Raw genomic sequence first — 19,583 nt, 5'->3', positions numbered from 1 at the left:
TGACCATGGTATGCCAGTGAGGTTAGGTATCATCCCTGTGTGGTCCGTTTCAATATTTGTGGACATTTGAGTGGATAAACAGGCAAAACGATGCAAATGAGGAATTTTTTAGCCAATTCGAAGTGCTATAGCCCACAATTCTGGGTGTGACACCGAGGTTCGGGCATGCTAATAGGGAAAAATTGACTTGCGCATGCCAAGAAAGTTGGGGATCATCCCAGTGTGGTCCATTTCAATATTCATGGCTATTTAGGTGGAGAAATGGGTAAAATGGCACGAACGGGGAGTTTTGGTGTCTAATCGATGTGCTTTAGCCCACGAACCCGGGGGTGAGTTCAGGGTCCGGGTGTTCTGTGTACCAAAAATTGATGGGAGTGTTCCAGGAAGGTTGGGCATCATCCTAGTATGATCCATTTCATTATTCGTGGCTATTTTGTTGGAGAAACGGGCAAAACGGTGCGAATGGGGCATTTTTGGGACAAGTCGGTGTGCCATAGCCTATGGTTTCGGGGGTAGGCTCGGGGCACGAGTGTGTTGTAGGCCTAAAATCAATCAGGGCATGCCAAGGAGGTTTGGTACTATCCCACTGTGGTTCATTTCAATATTCGTGGCTATTTGTATGGGCAAACAGGCCGAGTTGCGCAAATAGGGCATTTTTGAATAAAATTGGTATGCTATTGCCCACGGTTCTAGGGGTGGGCCTAGGATTCGGGCGTCTGTGGGTTGAAAATCAACCAAGGAATTTCAGGAAGGATGGGGATCATTACAGTATGGTTCTTTTTAATATTCATGGCCATTTGGGTGGACAAACGGGTGAAATGACATGAATAGGGCATTTTCAGGCCAAATCGGTGTGCTATAACCCTCAGTTCTTTGAGTGAGATTGGGGTCGGGACATGCTGTGGGCTGAAAATTGATCGGGCCATGCCAGAGAGGTTGGGGATCATCTAGTATAACCTATTTCAATATCCCATTAGGGTGGACAAATGGGCAAAACGACGCAAATAGGGCATATTCGGGACCAATTGGGGTGCTATAGCCCTTGTTCTGGGAGTAGTCCAGTGCATGCTGTGGGATAAAAATTGACCAGAGCCTGCCAGATAGGTTGGGTATCGTCCCAGTGTGGTATGTTTCAATATTCGTGGTTATTTGAGTGAACAAATGAGTGAAATGGCATGAACGAGACATTTTTTGGCCAAATCGGTGTGCTATAGCCCATGATTTTGAGGGTGAGCCCGGGATTCGGGCATGATATGGGCCAAAAATCGATCATAGCATTCCCAATATGGTCCATTTCAGTGTTTGTGGCTATTTGGGTGGACAAACGGATGAAATAACGTGAACATAGAGTTTTTGGGCCAAATATGTGTGCAATAGCAAGGGTTCCAAGGGTGGGCCTAGGATACATGCATATTGTTGGCCAAAAATTGATCGAGGCATGCCAGGGAGGTTAGGGATCATCACAGTATAGTTTGTTTTAATATTCATGGCTATTTGGGTGAAAAATAGGCAAAACGGCGTAGATGGGGCATTTTCGAGCCAAATTGAAGTTCTATAGCACATGATTCTAGGGGTAGGTTCAAGGTTCAGGCGTGCTGTGGGTCAAAAATTAACTTGGGCATGATAGGGAGGTTGAGCATCATCCTAGTATAGTCCATTTCAATATTCGTGGTCAGATGGGTGGACACATAGGTGAAACGACATGAATGGGGTTTTTTGGGGCCAAATCTGTGGCCTTCAGCCTACGATTGCGGGGGTGGGCCTGGGGTCTGGGCGTGTTGTCTTCCAAAAATTGATCGAGGCATGCCAGGGAGGTTGTCCATTATCCCGATGTGGTCTGTTTCATTATTCATATCCATTTGGGTAGAGAAATGTGGGAAAAGGATTGAATGAGGCATTTTTTGGCTAAGTCGATATGCTATAACCCACGGTTTTGGAGGTAGGCTCAAGGTCTGGGCGTGTTGTAGGCAAAAAAATGATCAGGTCTTACTAGTGAGGTTTGGGAATTTCCCAGTATGGTCCGTTTCAATATTCATGGCCATTTAGGTGGATAAATTGGGGAAATGATACGAACAAGAAATATTCGGATCAAATTAGGTGCTATAGCCCACGGTTCTAGGGGTGGGCCCAGGTGTGCTGTGGGATAAAATTGATCAGGGCATGCAAAAGAGGTTGGTTATCATCCCAGTGTAGTTCGTTTTAATATTCATGGCTATTTTGGTGGATAAATTGGTGAAACGGCATGATCGAGGCATTTTTGGGCTAAATCAGTGTGCTATAGCTCACAGTAATGGGGGTGGGATCGAGGTCCGAGCATGCTGTGGACCAAAAATTGATCGGGGCATGACATGGAGGTTGAGGATTGTCCTAAAGTGGTTCGCTTCAATATTCATGGCTATTTGAGTGGACAAATGGGCAAAATAGTGCATAAGGGGATTTTTGGACTAAATAGGTGTGCTATGCCGACAGTTTTGGGGGTGGGACTGGGGTCCAGGCTTGCTGTGGGCCAAAAATCAACCTAGAAATGATAGAGGATTGTGAATCATCCCATTATGGTCCATTTCAACATTCGTGTTTATTTGGGTGGATAAACAGGCAAAACAACGCTAATGGGTAATTTTTGGGTCAAGTCTGTGTGCTATTGCCCATAGTTTTGAGGGTGGTTTAGGGGTCCGAGCGTGCTGTGGTCCAAAAATTGACCGAGTCTTTCCAAGGAGTTTAGGGATCCTCCCAGTGTTATCCGTTTCAATATTTGTGGCCATTGGGTTGGACAAATAAGCAAAACGACACAAATGGGGTATTTTTTAGCCAAATCGGTGTGCTATAGCCTACTGCTATGGGTGTGGGTACAAGGTTTGGGTATGTTGTGGGTTAAAAATTTATCGGAGCATGCCAGTTTTCGTGGCTATTTGGGTGGACGAATGGGTAAAATGGCACAAAAGGGGCATTTTTGGGCCAAATTGGTGTGCTATAGCTGACGATTTTGGGGCTGAACTCGGGGTTGAGGCATACTGTGGGCCAAAAATCAACTGAGCTATGCCAGAGGGATATGGGAATGATCCTAGTGTAGTCCATTTCAAGATTCGTGGCTATTTGGGTGGATAAACAGGTTAAATAGCACAAATGGGAAATTTTGGGACAAGTTGGTGTGCTATAGCCCACGATTTTATGGATGGTCCCGGGGTTCGATCGTACTGTAGGCCAAAAATTATTCAGGGCATGACAGGGAGGTTAGGGATCATCCCAGTGTGGCTTTTTTCAATATTCATCGCCATTTGGGTGGACAAATTGGAGAAACAGCGCGAATTGGGCATTTTTAGGCTAAATTGGTGTGCTATAGCCCACGGTTCCAGGGATAGTCTCGGGGTTCGGGTGTGCTGTGTGCGAAAAATTGACTGGTATATGTCAGGGTAGTATAGGATAGTCGCTGTGTGGTTCGTTTTAATATTTGTGGCAATTTGGGTTGATAAACGGATGAAACAGCGCGAACGAGGCATTTTTATGCGAAATCAATGTTCTATAGCCCACGGTTAAAGCAGTAGGCCTAGGGTTCAGGTGTGTTGTAGTCCAAATATCAACCAAGGCATGCCGTGGAGGTTTAGGATTATCCTAATATGACCTGTTTCAATATTCGTGGCCAATTGGGTGGACAAATGGGCAAAACGGGATAAATGGGGCATTTTCAAGCAAAATTGGTGTGCTATAGACCGTGGTTCTAGGGGTGGGCCAAGGGTTCGGGCGTGCTGTGCGATGAAAAAAGATCGAGGCATGCCAGGGATGTTCGGAATATCCCATTATAGTGCGTATCAATATTTGTGTCCATTTGGGTGGACAAACAAGAAAAACTGCGCTAACGGGGCATTTTCTAGCCAAATTAGTATGCTATAGCCCATCGTTATAGCCCATGATTCTAGGGGTGGGCTTGGGTTTCAGGCATACCGTTAGAAAAAAATTGATCGCTGCATGCCAGGGAGATTAAGGACCATCCCAGTATGGTCCATTTAAATATTCGTAGCCATTTGGTGGGAGAAACGGGAAAAATGTCGTGAATAGGGCATTTTTGGGCCAAATCGGTGTGCTTGTAGTCAACAGTTTTGGGGGTGGGCCCGAGGTCCTGGCATGTTGTGGGCTAAATATTAATTGGGGCATACCAGGGAAGTTGAAGATCGTCCTAGTATTGTACGTTTCAATATTCGTGGCAATTTGGGTGGACAAACTAGTGAGACAGCGCGAATGACATATTTTCAAGCCAAATAGATATGCTATAGCCCATAGTTTTGGTGGTGGGCTCGGGATCTGGGCGTGCCGTATGCCAAAAATTAATTGGGGAATTCTAGGGTGTTTGGGGATCATCCTCGTGTGGTTTGTTTCACTATTCGTGGCTATTTGTTTGGACAAACGGGCGAAATGGTCCAAATGGGGCATTTTCGGGCAAAATCGGTGAACTATAGCCTATGGTTCTGGGGGTAGGCTCGGGGTATGGATGTGTGGTTGGTCAAAAATCAATCGAGGCATGCCAGGGAGGTTTATTATCATACCGGTATGGTCCGTTTAAATATTTGTGTCTATTGGGGTGGATAAATGGATAAAATGGCAGAAACAGGATACTTTTCGGCCAAATCAATATGCTAAAGCCCACGATTATGGGGAAATCCTGGGTTCCAGGTATGATGTAGGCTGAAAATCGACTGAGGCATGCTAGGGAGGTTGGGTATCATCCCAATGTGGTATGTTTTAATATTTGTGGTCATTTGGGTGGACAAACGGGCAAAACGGCATAAATGAGGCATTTTCGGACCAAATCAGTGTGGTATAGCCCACAGTGCTGGGGTGGGCTGGGGTTCGAGTATACTGTGGGCCTAAAATAAATGGGGTAGTGCCAAGGAGGTTGGGAATCATCTTGGTGTGGTCTATTTAAATATCTTAGCCATTTGGGTGGAAAACGAGGCAAAACGACATGAACGAGGTATTTTTTGGCCCAATCAGTGTTCTATAGCCCATGATTTCATGGGTGGGCCCGGGGTTCGGGTGTGCTGTGGGTTGAAAATCAACCGAGGCATTCCAAGGAGTTGGATATCATCTTATTATGGTATTTTTCAATATTCATGGCATTTGGGTGAACAAATGAGCGAAACAGCACAAACGAGGCACCTTTGGGCCAAACTAAAGTGTTATAGCCCATGGTTCTAGGGTGGGCCCGAGGTTCGGGTGTGTTATGGACTTAAAATTGATTGGGGATTTCCAGGGAAGTTAAGGATCATCACAGGGCTGTCCATTTCATTATTCATGGCCAGTTGGATGCACAAACAGACAAAACAACACAAATGGGTCATTTTCAGGCTAATCAGTGTGCTGTAACCAATGGTTTTGATGGTGGGCCCAAGGTTTGGGCATACTGTGGGTCAAAAATTGGTTGGGGATGTGCCAAGGAGGTAGGGTATCTTTGTAGTGTGTTATTTTTCAATATTGATGGCCATTTGGGTGGACAAACATAAGAAACGACATAAATGGGGCATTTTTTAGCCAAATCAGTGTGCTATATCCCATAGTTTTGGGGGTGGGATAGAGTTTTGGGCCTGCTGTAGACCAAAAATTGATCAAGTCATGCTAGGAAAGTTCAGGATCATTTCAGTATGGTTTATTTAAATTTTCGTGTCTAGTTGGGTGGACAAATGGCGAAACAATGTAAACGGGACCTTTTCGATCCAAATCGGTGTGCTATAGACCGTGGTTCTAGGAGTGGGATTGTGGAATGGGAATCCTGTGTTCCAAAAACTGACCAGGCATGTCAGAGAGATTTGGGATCATCCTAGTGTGGTCAATTTCAATATTCGTGGCCATTTGGGTGGACAAATGGGCGAAACGACACAAATGGGTCTTATTCGTACCAAATTGATGTCCTAGTGTTGCTCGTTTCAATATTCGTGGCCATTTAGGTGGAGAAACAGGTAAAACGATGCGAACGGGGCATTTTCGGGCCAAATCAGTGCGCTATAGCCCACAATTCTAGGGATGGGTCTGGGGGTCGGGCATGTTGTGTACCAAAAATTGACTGAGGCATACCAAGGAGGTTGTGGGTCATACCACTGTGGTCCGTTTCAATATTTGTGGCCATTTGAGTTAACAAACGGGCAAAACGGCGTGAACAGGGCATTTTTGGGCCAAATCGTTGTGTTATAGCCCATGGTTCTGAGGGTTGGGATTATCCCAGTATGTTTTATTTTAATATTCGCGGTCATTTGGTTGGAAAATGGGCAAAAAGGCAAGAACGGGGGTGTCTTTAGGGCAAATACATGTGCTAAAAGCCACAAATCTTGGGGGTGGGCCCGGGGTTCGTGAGTGTTGTTGGCCAAAAATCAATCGAGGCATTCCATAGAGGTTGCTGATCATCACAGTTTGGTTGGTTTATATATTCATCATCATTTGGATGGAATACGGGTGAAACGGTGTGAACAAGATATTTTAGGGCGAACCGATGTGATATAGCCCACGGTTTTGGGAGTGGGCTTGAGTTCTGAGCATGATATGGGCCAAAAATCAATTGGGGCATGCCAGGGATATTGGGGATCATCCCAGCGTGGTTCGTTTCTATAGTCGTGGCCATTTGTGTGGACAAATGGGCAAAACAGCACGAATGGGGCATTTTCGGGCAAAATTAGCGTGCTATAATCCACGATTATTGAGGTGGTACCCGGTTTTGAGCATGATATAGGCTGAAAATTAATCGCCATATGTCAAGGAAGTTGGGGATCATCCTTGTATGGTTTGTTTCTAAATTCATGGCCATTTGGGTGGGAAAACGGGCAAAATAGTGTGAATGAGGCATTTTTGGACTAAATCGATGTGCTATGGCCCACAGTTCTAGGGGGGCCTGGGGTTCAGTCTTGTTGTATGCCTAAAATCAACTAGGGTGGGCCAGGGAGATTGTCCCAGTGTGGTCCATTTTAACATTCGTGTTCATTTGGGTGAACAAACAATCCAAAGGTGAGAACAAGGCATTTTTATGCTAAATCGGTGTATTATATCCCATGGTTTTGGGGGTGGACTTGGGGTCCGAGAGTTTTGTGGGCCAAAAATTGATCAGGGCATGCTAGGGAGGTTGGGGATCCTCCTACTGTGGTTAGTTTCAATATTAGTGGCCATTTGGGTGGACAAACGAATGAAACAACACAAACAGGACATTTTTTGCCAAATCGATGTGCTATAGTACACGATTGTGGGGGTGGGACTAGGGTCGGGATATGAAGTGGGCCAAAAATTGATCGGACCATGCCGGGGAGGTTGAAAATCATCTTATTAGGGCCCGTTTCAATATTCATGGCCACTTGGGTGGATAAATGGGCGAAATAATGCGAATGGGGCATACTCGGGCAAAATCGAAATGCTATAGCCCATGATTTCGGGGCTGGGCCCGAGCATGCTGTTGGCTGAAAATATATCATGGCATGCTAGGTAGGTTGGGTATTATCCCAATATGGTCCATTTCAGTATTTGTGTCCATTTGGGTAGATAAATGGGTGAAATGGCAAGATCGAGGCATTTTCAAACTAAATTGGTATGCTATAGCTCATGATTTTAGGGGTGAGATCGGGGTCCAAGCGTGCTGTGGGACAAAAATCAACCGAGACATGCCAGGGAGGTTAGGGATTTTTCTAGTGTGTTCTATTTTAATATTTGTGGCCATTTAGTAGACAAACGGGTGAAATGATATGAATAGAAAATTTTTGGGCTAAATCAGTGTGCTATAGCCTACCGTTCTTGCGGTCGGCACGGGGTTCAGATATGTTGTGGGCCAAAAATTGACCATGGCCTATCAGGGAGGTAAGGGATTATTCCAGTGTGATTCATTTCCATATTTATGGTCATTTGAGTTGATAATTTAGTGTGCTATAGTCCACGGTTCTGGGGGTGGTCCTGGGGTTCGGGCATTCTATGTGTCAAAAATTGATTAGGGCATGCCAGGGAGGCTGAAGATCATCCTAGTTATATGTGATTTAATATTCGTGGCCATTTGGATAGACCAACGGGCGAAACGACACAAATGGGGAGTTTTCATGCCAAATTGCTGTGCTATATTCCACAGTTTTGGGGTTGGTCCTAGGGTCTGGGTATGCTATATGGTAAAAATTGATCGGGGTATGCCAGGAAGGTTGGGTATCATCCCAGGGTTGTCCGTTTCAAAATTAGTGGCCATTTGGGTGGACAAACTGGTGAAACAGTGTAAATGGAGCATTTTTTTTGCTAAATCGATCTTATAGCCCATGGTTCCTAGGGTGGGCCTAGGGTCCAGGCGTATTGTTAGATACGAATCGGCCGAGACATGATAGGGAGGTTGGATACTATCCCAGTGTTGTATGTTTCAATATCCGTGGCCATTTGGGTGGATAAACAAGAGAAACAGTGTGAACGAGGTATTTTTGATCCAAATTGGTATGCTATAACCAATGGTTTTGGGGGTAGGGTTCGGACGTTTTGTAAGCCAAAAATTGACCGAATCACACTAGGTAGGTTAGGGATCATCTTAGTGTTGTCCATTTTATTATTCGTGGCCATTTGGGTGGACAAACAAGCAAAATAGCGCAAAAGGTCATTTTTGGGCAAAATCGGTATGCTATAGCCGAGGGTATTGGGGGTGGTCCTAGGGTATGAGCGTGATGAGGGACAAAAATCAACTTGAACATGACAAGGAGGTTAGGTATCATCCCAGTGTGGTCCGTTTCAATATTCGTGGCCATTTGGGTGGATAAACGGGCGAAATGGCGTAAAAGGGGCTTTTTTGGGGTAAATCAGTGTGCTATAGCTGACGGTTCTAGGGATTGGCCCGGGGTTCGGGAGTTTTCTGGGCCAAAAATATACCTGGGCATGAAAAGGATGTTTTGTATCATCCCTGTGTGGTACATTTTAATATTCGTTGCTATTTGGTTGGACAAACAGGCAAATTGGAGCAAATGGGGTATTTTCGGACCAAATAAGTGTGCTATAGCCACTGTTCTAGGGTGGGCCCCGGGTCCGGTCATACTGTGGGTTAAAATGCCAGGGAGTTGGGAATGATCCCAGTGTGGTCTGTTTCTACATTCATGGCCATTTGGATGGATAAATGGGTAAAACAGTGCGAAAGGGGCATTTTTGGGCCAAATTGGTGTGCTATAGCCGATGGTTCCAGGGGTGGGCTCAAGGTACGAGTGTGTTGCAGGCCATAATTTGACATAGGTGTTATAGGGATATTAAAGATCATCCAGTGGGGTTCATTTCAATATTCCTGGCCATTTGGGTAGACAAAATGGCAAAATGGTGCAAAAGGGGAATTTTTAGGCTAAATCGATATGTTATAGCCCACGGTTCAATGGGTGGGCTAGGGTTCTGGGCGTATTGTGGGCAAAAAATTGTTTGAGGTGTGGCAGGGAGGGTGGGATCATTCCAATATGGTCCGTTTCAATATTTGTGGCCATTTGGATTGACAAATTAGAGAAAAGGCGTGACTGTGGCATTTTTTAGGCCAAATCGGTGTGCTATAGCCTACGGTTCTGGGGATAAGCTTGGGATTTGGGCATTTTGTATGCCAAAAATTAACCGAGGCATGAAAGGGAGGTAGGTTATAGTCCTAGTGTGGTCCGTTTCAATATTTGTGTCCATTTAGGTGGACAAACGGACTAGATGGCGTGAATGGGGAATTTTTGGGCCAAATTGATGTGCTATAGCCCATGGTTCAAGAGTTAGGCTCAGGGTTCGGGTGTGCCCTGGGAAAAAATTGATCGTGGTATGCAAGGGAGGTTTAGAATCCTCCAGTGTAATCTATTTCAATATTCATGTCCATTTGTGTGGACAAACGAGCAAAACGACGCGAACGGGGCTTTTTTAAACAAAATCTATTGTTATAGCCCACAGTTCTAAGGGTAGGCCGAAGGTTTGGGCGTGCTGTGGGACAAAAATCAATTGGGGTATGCCAGGGAGGTTGGGGATCATCCCAGTGTAGTGCTTGTCAATATTCGTGGCCATTGGGTGAACAAATAGGAAAAACAGCGCGAACGGGGCATTTTTGAGCCAAATCATTATGCTATAACCCATGGTTTCAGGGGTGGGCACAGGGTTTGAGCATAATGTTGGACAAAAATCAATAGTAGCATGTTAGGGGGGTTGGGAACCATCCCAGTTTGGTCTGTTTTAATATTCGTGGCCATTTGGTGGGAAAAATGGGAAAAATACCGCGAATAGGGCATTTTTGGGCCAAATCGATGTGCTATAGCCGACGATTTTGGGGGTGGGCCCAAGGTCCAGGCATGTTGTGTGCCAAAAATTAATCGGGGCATGCCAGGGAGTTTGTAGATCATCCTAGTATGGTACGTTTCAATATTCATGGCCATTTGGGTATACAAATAGGTGAAACAATGCAAACGGGGTATTTTTTGGGCCAAATGGATGTGCTACAACCCATGGTTCTGGGGGTGGGCTCGGGGTCCAGGCGTGTCGTATGCTAAAAATTGATTGGTTATGCCAGAGTGTTTGAGGATCATCCCCGTATGGTTCGTTTCACTATTCATGGCCATTTGGGTGGACAAACAGGAAAAAAACGGTTAAAATGGGGTATTTTTGTTTCAAGATTGGTGAACTACGCCACGGTTGCTGGGGGAAGGCCCAGGATACGGATGTGTGGTTGGCCGAAAATCAATTGGGGCATGACATTAATGTTGGGTATCATCTCGATATGGTTCGTTTAAATATTTGTGGCCATTGGGGTGGACAAATGGGTAAAATAGCAGAAACAGAATATTTTTGGGCCAAATCAATATGCTAAAGCCCACAATTATGTGGCAAAGCCTGGGTTCTGGGCATGTGTAGGATAAAAATCGACTAAGACATGATAGGGAGGTTAGGGATCATCCTAATGTGGTACGTTTTAATATTGGTGGCCATTTTGGTGGACAAACGAGTGAAACGACACGAACGAGACATTTTTGGACCAAATCAGTGTGCTATAGCTCACAGTTTTAGGGTGCGGCTGGGGTTCAAGCGTATTGTAGGCCAAAAATAAATCGAGAAATGAAAATGAGGGTGGGGATCATCCTGGTGTGGTCTATTTAAATATCCATGGCCATTTGGGTGGAAAACGAGGCCAAACAACGAGAACAAGGAATTTTTGGGCCCAATCAATGTGCTATAACCCCCGAATTTGTGGGTGAGCCCTGGGTTCGGGTGTACCATTGGTTGAAAATCAACCGAGGAATTCCAAGGAGTTGGATATCTTCTTAGTATGGTATTTTTCAATATTCATGGCATTTCGGTGAACAAATGAGCGAAATAGCGTGAACGGGGCATTTTTAGGCCAAATTAGAGTGCTGTAGCCCATAGTTCTGGGGGTGGGTCCGGGGTTCGGGTGTTCTATGCTTAAAATTTATTGAGGCTTACCAGCGAGGTTAAGGATCATCCCAGGATTGTCCATTTCATTATTCGTGGCTATTTGGGTGCATAAATAGGCAAAATGGTGCAAATGGGTCATTTTCAGGTTAATCGGTATGCTGTAGCCAATGGTTTCGGTGGTGGACCTAGGGTACGGGCATGATGTGGGTACAAATTCAATTAGGGGGAATTCTAGGGAGGTTGGTGATCTTCCTAGTATGGTCTGTTTCAATATTTATGGCCATTTGGGTGGACAAATATGATAAACGGCACAAATGGGGCATATTTCAGCCAAATCAATGTGCTATAGCCCACGATTTTAGGGGTGGGGTCGAGGTTCGGGCCTGATGTGTATTAAAAATTGATCAAGGCATGCCAGGGAAGTTGGGGATCATTTCATTATGGTCCGTTTAAATATTCATGGCCAGTTAGGTGGACAAATGGGCAAAACAGCGAGAACGGGGCCTTTTCAGTCTACATCGGTGTGCTATAGCCTCCGATTCTACGAATGGGATTCTAGTATGGGTGTTTTGTAGTAAAAAATATGACCAAGTAATGACAAAGAGGTTGTGGATAATCCTAGTGTGGTCAGGTTTTATATTCGTGGCTATTTGTGTGGACAAATAGGAGAAACGACACAAACGGGCCATATTTGTGCTAAATCGGTGTTCAATAGCCCACTGTTCTGGGGGTTCGGGTGTGTTGTGGGTTGAAAATTGATTGGGGTGTGCAAAGAAAGTTGGTGATCATCCTAGTGTGGTATGTTTCAATATTTACGACTATTTGGGTGGACAAATGGGAGAATCGATGCAAATGGGGCATTTTTTGGCCAAATCGGTGTGCTATAGCCCACGGTTCTGGGGTGGGCCTGTGGTCTAGGTGTTATGAGGGCCAAAAATCAATTGATTCATACTAGGGAGGTTGGGGATCATCCCAGTGTTGTCCGTTTAAATTTTGAGGGCCATTTGGATGGACAAACAGGCAAAACAGTGTAAACGGGGCATTTTTAGGCAAAATCAGTGTTCTATAACCTATGGTTCTAGTGATGGGTCTGGGTACTGGGCATTTTGTGTGCCGAAAATTGACTGAGGAATACCAATGAGGTTTTGGGTCATCCCAGTGTGGTTCGTTTCAATATTCGTGGCATTTGAGTGAACAAATGGGAGAAATAGTGCGAACGAGGCATTTTTGGGCTAAATCGGTATGCTATAACCCACGATTTCAGGGGTAGGGATCATCCCAATGTGGTTAGTTTCAATATCGTGGCTATTTGGGTGGACAAATGGGCATAAGGGCAAGAATGGGGTGTCTTTGGGCCAAATCCATGTGTTATAGGCCATAAATTTTGGGGGTAGGCCCGAGGTCCGTGTGTGTTGTTGGCAAAAAATGATTAGGGCATGCCAAGGAGGTTGCTGATCATAACAGTTTGGTTATTTTAGATATTCATCACCATTTGGATGAACAAACAGGCAAATGGTGTGAATGGTGCATTTTGGGCCAAATCGGTGTGATATAGCCCACGGTTCTAGGAGTGGGCCCAGTGTCTAAGCATGATGTGGGCCAAAAAACAATCGAGGCTTCCCAGGGAAGTTGGGGATCATCCCAGCATGGTCTGTTTCCTTATTTGTGGCTATTTATGCGGATAAATAGAACAAACAATATGAATGGGGAATTTTCGGGCAAAATCAGTGTGCTATCGTCCACGATTCTAGGGGTGAGCCCCAGTTTAGGGCATGCTGTAGGTTGAAAATCAACTGCGGCATGTCAAGGAGGTTGGGGATTGTCCTAGTGTGGTATTTTTCTATATTCATGGCCATTTGGGTGGATAAAAGGGCAAAACGGCGTGAATGGGGCATTTTTAGGCCAAATCGGTATGCTATGGCCTACGGTTCCAGGGGTGGGCTCGGGGTTCAGATGTGTTGTAGACCTAAAATAATTGAGGTCATACCAGGGAGGATGGGGATTATCCCAGTGTTGTCCATTTTAATCTTCGTGTTAATTTGGGTGAAAAAATAAGCCAAACGGTGAGAATAGGGCATTTTTTGGGCTAAATAGGTGTGTTATATCCCACAGTTTTAGGGGTGGACTCGGGTTCTAGTGTTTTGTGGCCCCAAAATTGATTGGGTTATTAAAGAGAGGCTGGGGACCATCTTAGTGTAGTCAGTTTTGATATACCTGGCCATTTGGGTGGACAAACGGACGAAACAATAAGAATGGGGAATTTTTGAGCCAAATCGATGTGCTATAGTATACGGTTGTATGGGCGGGACTGGGGTTGGGATATGTTGTAGGCCAAAAATTGAATAGCCCGTGCTAGGGAGGTTGAGGATCATCTTATTAGGGTCCGTTTCAATATTCATGGACACTTGGGTGGACAAATAGGCTAAACAACATGAACAGGGCATATTCGGGTCCAATCGGGATGCTATAGCCCATGGTTCTAGGGTGGGCCCAAGTGTGCTTCTAGCTGAAAATTGATTGAGGCATGCTAGGGAGGTCAGGTATTGTCCCAATATGGACCATTTCTACATTTGTGGCCACTTGGGTGGACAAATGGGTGAAATGGTGTGATCGAGGCATTTTAAGGCTAAATTAGTGTGTTATAGCCCATGGTTTTGGGGGTAGGACCACAATACGGGCATGCTATAGGAAAAAAATCAATCAAAACATGCCAGGAAGGTTTGGGATTATCCCAGTGTGGTCCGTTTCAACATTCGTGTCCATTTGGATGGACAAATAGGAAATATAGCGCAAAAAGGTCATTTTCGGGCCAAATTGGTGTGCTATAGCCCATTATTTCAATGGTGGGCCCAGGGTACGGGTGTGATATGGTCCAAAAATTGATCATGGAATGTTAGGGAGGTAGGGAATCATTCCAGTGTTGTCTATTTCCATATTTATGGTTATTTGGGTTGACAAATGAGCTAAACGGCTCGAACAGGGCATTTTCAGGCTAAATCGATGTGCTATAGCCCACAATTTTGGGGGTGGGCCTGGTTTCGGGCATTTTATGGGTCAAAAATCGATTGAGGAATGCCTGGGAGGTTGGGGATTATGCCAGTATAGACTGCTTCAATATTCATGGCAATTTATATGGAAAAATGGGTGAAACGGCACGAACGGGTAATTTCATGCCAAATTGGTGTGCTATATCCCACAGTTCTGGGGTTGGTCCTGGGGTATGGGTGTGCTATATGATAAAAATTAATAGAGGCATTCCAGGAAGGTTGGCGATCATCTTAGGGTTGTCTGTTTCAATATTTGTGGCCATTTGGGTGGACAAACGGGCAAGACGGTGTAAATGGGGCATTTTTGGGCCAAATCGGTGTTATAACCCACGATTCCTAGGGTGGGACCGGGGTCCATACGTACTGTGGGGTAAAAATTGACTAATACGTGACATAGAGGTTGGGAATTATCCTAGTATGCTCCATTTCAATATCCGTGTCCATTTGGGTGGATAAACAAGTGAAACAGCACGAATGAGGTGTTTTCAATCCAAATTGGTGTGCTATAACCAATGGTTTTGGGGTTAGGGTCCGAGTATGCTGTGGGCCAAAAATCAACCAGGCATTCTAGGAAGTATAGGAATTATACCAGTGTGGTATTTTTTTAATAGTCATGGCCATTTGGGTTGACAAACGGGCAAAACGGCACAGAAGGGGCATTTTTGGGCAAAATCAGTATGCTATAGTCGAGGGTTTTGGGGTGGGCCTGGGGTCCGGGCGTGCTGTGAGACGAAAATTGACTTGGGTGTACCAAAAGGTTAGGGATTATCCAATATGGTCCATTTCAATATTCGAGGCCATTTGGGTGGACAAACGGGCGAAACGGCACAAAAGGGCATTTCGAACCAAATTAGTGTGCTATAGCCGAGGGTTCTGGGGTGGTCTCGGGTTTCGGGAGTGCTGTGGTATAAAAATAGACCTGGGTTTGAAAAAGAGGTTTTGGAATATCCCAGTGTTATTAGTTTTAATATTCGTGGGCATTTGGTTGGACAAACAGGAGAAAGAGAGCAAATGGGGTATTTTCAGGCTAAATAAATGTGCTATAGCCCACTGTTTTGGGGTGGGCCCAGGGACTGGTCGTACTGTGGGTTAAAAATTATCTGAAGTATGCCAGCTAGGTTAGGGATGATCCCAGTGTAGCCCGTTTTAACATTCATGGCCATTTGGGTGGACAAATGGGAAAAATGGTGCAAAAAGGGCATTTTCGGGCCAAATTGGTGTGCTATAGCCGACCGTTTCAGCGGTGGGCCCAGTGTTCGGGTGTGCTATGGTCCAAAAATTAACTGTGGCATGTTAGAAAGGCGGGGAATCATTCCAATGTGGTACATTTCCATATTTTTCATCATTTGGGTTGACAAACGAGCTAAACGGCTCGAACAGGGCATTTTTAGGCTAAATCAATGTGCTATAGCCCACAGTTCTCGGGGTGCGGCTGGGGTTCGGGCATGTTGTGGGTCAAAAATCAATTGAGGCATGCCTGGGAGGTTTGGGATCATTCCAGTATGGACTTCTTCAATATTCGTGGCCCTTGTTATGAAAAAATAGGAGAAACGACACGAACGGGGAGTTTTCATGTCAAATTGGTCTGCTATATCCCACGGTTCTGGGGGTGGTCCTGGGGAATGGGTTTGCTATATGATAAAAATCAATAGGGGCATTCCAGGGAGGTTGGAAATCATTTTAGGGTTGTCTGTTTCAATATTTGTGGCCATTTGGGTGGACAAACAGGCAAGACGATGTAAATGGGGCATTTTTGGGCCAAATCGGTGTTATAACCCAAGAATCCAAGGGTGGGCCTGAGGTCCAGGTGTACTGTGGGGTAAAAATTAACTGAGACATGAAATAGAGGTTGAGAATTATCCCAGTATGCTCCATTTCAATATCCGTGGCTATTTGGGTGGATAAACAAGTGAAACGGCGCGAATGAGGTGTTTTCAATCCAAATCGGTGTGCTATAACCAATGGTTTTGGGGGTGGGCCTGGGGTTAGGGTATGCTGTGGGCTTAAAATTGCCTGAGGATTTCCAGGGAGGTTAAGGATCATCCCAGGATTGTCCATTTCATTATTCATGGCCATTTGGGTATATAAATAGGCAAAATGGTGCAAGTGGGTCATTTTCAGGCTAATCGATGTGCTATAGCCAATGATTTCGGTGGTGGGCCCAGGGTACGGGCATGCTGTGGGTAAAACTTCAGTCAGGGGGAATTCCAGGGAGGTTGGGGTTCTTTCTAGTGTGGTCTGTTTCAATATTTATGGCCATTTGGGTGGACAAATATGAGAAACGGCACAAATAGGGCATATTTCAGCCAAATCAGTGTGCTATAGCCATAATTTTGGGGGTAGGGTCGAGGTTTGGTCCTGCTGTGGATTAAAAATTGATCAAGGAATGCCAGGACAGTTAGGGATCATTTCATTATGGTCCGTTTAAATATTCGTGGCCAGTTAGGTGGACAAATGGGCAAAACAGCGAGAACGGGGCCTTTTCAGTCTAAATCGGTGTACTATAAGCTATGGTTCTGGGAATAGGATTCTGGTATGGGCGTGTTGTATTCCAAAAGATGACTGAGTAATGACAAAGAGGTTGGGGATAATCCTAGTGTGGTCAGTTTCAATATTCGTGGCCATTTGTATGGACAAATAGGAGAAACGATGCTAATGGGCCATATTCTTGCCAAATCGGTGTTCTATAGCCCACTGTTCTAGGGGTACGGGTGTGTTGTGGGTTGAAAATCAAATGGGGTATGCCAGGAAAGATGGTGATCATCCCATTGTGGTCTGTTTCAATATTTATAACTATTTGGGTGGACAAATGGGAGAATCGATGCAAACACGGCATTTTTGGTCCAAATCGCTGTGCTATTTCCCACGGTTCTGGGGTGGGCCGATGGTCCAGATGTTATGAGGTCCAAAAATCAATTGATTCATAACAGGGAGGTTGGGGATCATCCCAGTATTGTCCATTTAAATTTTGAGGGCCATTTGGATAGACAAATAGGCAAAACAGTGTAAATGGGGCATTTTTAGGCCAAATCAGTGTGCTATAACCTATGGTTCTAGTGATGGATCTGGGTGCTAGGTATGTTGTGTGCCAAAAATTGATTGAGGAATACCAATGAGGTTTTGGGTCATCCCAGTGTGGTTCGTTTCCATATTCATGGCATTTGAGTGAACAAACGAGCGAATTAATGCGAACGAGGCATTTTTGGACCAAATCGGTGTGCTATAACCAACGGTTTCAGGGGTAGGGATCATCCCAATGTTGTTCGTTTCAATATTCGTGGCCATTTGGGTTAACAAACAGGCATAAGGGCAAGAATGGGGTGTCTTTGGGCCAAATCCATGTGCTATAGGCCATAAATTTGGAGGTAGGCTCGGGGTCCGTGTGTGCTGTTGGCCAAAAATGATCAGGGCATGCCAAGGAGGTAGCTGATCATCCCAGTTTAGTTATTTTAGATATTCATCACCATTTGGATGGACAAACAGGCAAATGGTGTGAATGGTGCATTTTGGGCCAAATCGGTGTGATATAGCCCACGATTCTAGTTGTGGGCCCAGTGTCTGAGCATGATGTGGGCCAAAAAATAATTGAGGCTTCCCAGGGAGGTTGGGGATTATCCCAGCATGGTCTATTTCTATATTTGTGGCTATTTGTGTGGATAAATTGAACAAACAGCATGAATGAGGCATTTTCGGGCGAAATCAGCATGCTACTGTCCATGATTCTAGGGGTGAGCCCCAGTTTAGGGCATGCTGTAGGTTGAAATCAACTGCAACATGTCAAGGAGGTTGGGGATTGTCCTAGTGTGGTATGTTTTTATATTCATGGCCATTTGGAAGGATAAAAGGGCAAAACGATGTGAATGGGGCATTGTTAGGCCAAATCGGTGTGCTATGGCCCACGGTTCCAGGGGTGGGCTCGGGGTTCAGACGTGTTATAGGCCTAAAATAAATGAGGGCATGCCAGGGATGATGGTGATTATCCCAGTGTTGTCCATTTTAATGTTTGTGATAATTTGGGAGAAAAAATAAGCAAAACGGTGAGAACAGGGCATTTTGGGCTAAATTGGTGTGTTATATCCTTTAGGGGTGGACTAGGGGTCTGGTATTTTGTGGCCCTAAAATTGATTGGGTTATTACAGGGAGGTTGGGGGCTATCTTAGTGTAGTTAGTTTTGATATTCCTGGCCATTTGGGTGGACAAACGGATGAAACAATAAGAATGGGGAATTTTTGAGCTAAATCGATGTGCTATAGTACACGGTCGTGTGGGTGAGACTGGGGTCAGGATATGTTGTAGGCCAAATATTGACTAGGCCGTGCCAGGGAGGTTGAGGATCATCTTATTAGGGTCTGTTTCAATATTCATGGCCACTTGGGTGGACAAATGGGCTAAACAACATGAACAGGGCATATTCGGGTCAAATCGGGATGCTATAGCCCATGGTTCTAGGGTGGGCACAGGTGTGCTTCTGGCTGCAAATTGATCTTGGCATGCTAGGTAGGTTGGTTATCATCCCAATATGTACCATTTCTACATTCGTGGCCACTTGGGTGGACAAATGGGTGAAATGGTGTGATCGAGGTATTTTAAGGCTAAATTGGTGTGTTATAGCCCATGGTTTTGAGGGTGGGACCATGGTACGGGAATGATTTGTGAAGAAAATCAATCAAAACATGCCAGGAAGGTTGGAGATTGTCCCAGTATGGTCCGTTTCAACATTCGTGGCTATTTGGATGGACAAATGGGAAAAATGGCGCAAAAAGGGTATTTTCGGGCCAAATTGGTGTGCTATAGCCCAATATTTCAGTGGTGGGCCCAGGGTTCGGGTGTGCTGTGGTCCAAAAATTGATCATAGAATGTTAGGGAGGTAGGGAATCATTCCAATGTTGTCCATTTCCATATTTATGGTCATTTGGGTTGACAAATAAGCTAAACGGCACAAATAGGGCATTTTCAGGCTAAATCGATGTGCTATAGCCCACAGTTCTGGGGGTGCGCCTGGGGTTCGGGCTTGTTGTGGGTCAAAAGTAGATTGAGGCATGCCTGGGATGTTGGGTATCATGCCAGTATGGACTGCTTAAATATTCATGGTAATTTATATGGAAAAATGGGTGAAACGGCACGAACGGGGAGTTTTCATGCCAAATTGGTGTGCTATATCCCACAGTTCTGGGGTTGGTC

This window comes from Capsicum annuum, unplaced genomic scaffold (assembly GCF_002878395.1).
Source record: "Capsicum annuum cultivar UCD-10X-F1 unplaced genomic scaffold, UCD10Xv1.1 ctg4030, whole genome shotgun sequence".
Classification (NCBI taxonomy): Eukaryota; Viridiplantae; Streptophyta; class Magnoliopsida; order Solanales; family Solanaceae; genus Capsicum; species Capsicum annuum.
The sequence above is the reverse complement of the archived record's forward strand: the minus strand, read 5'-3'. Positions refer to the sequence as shown.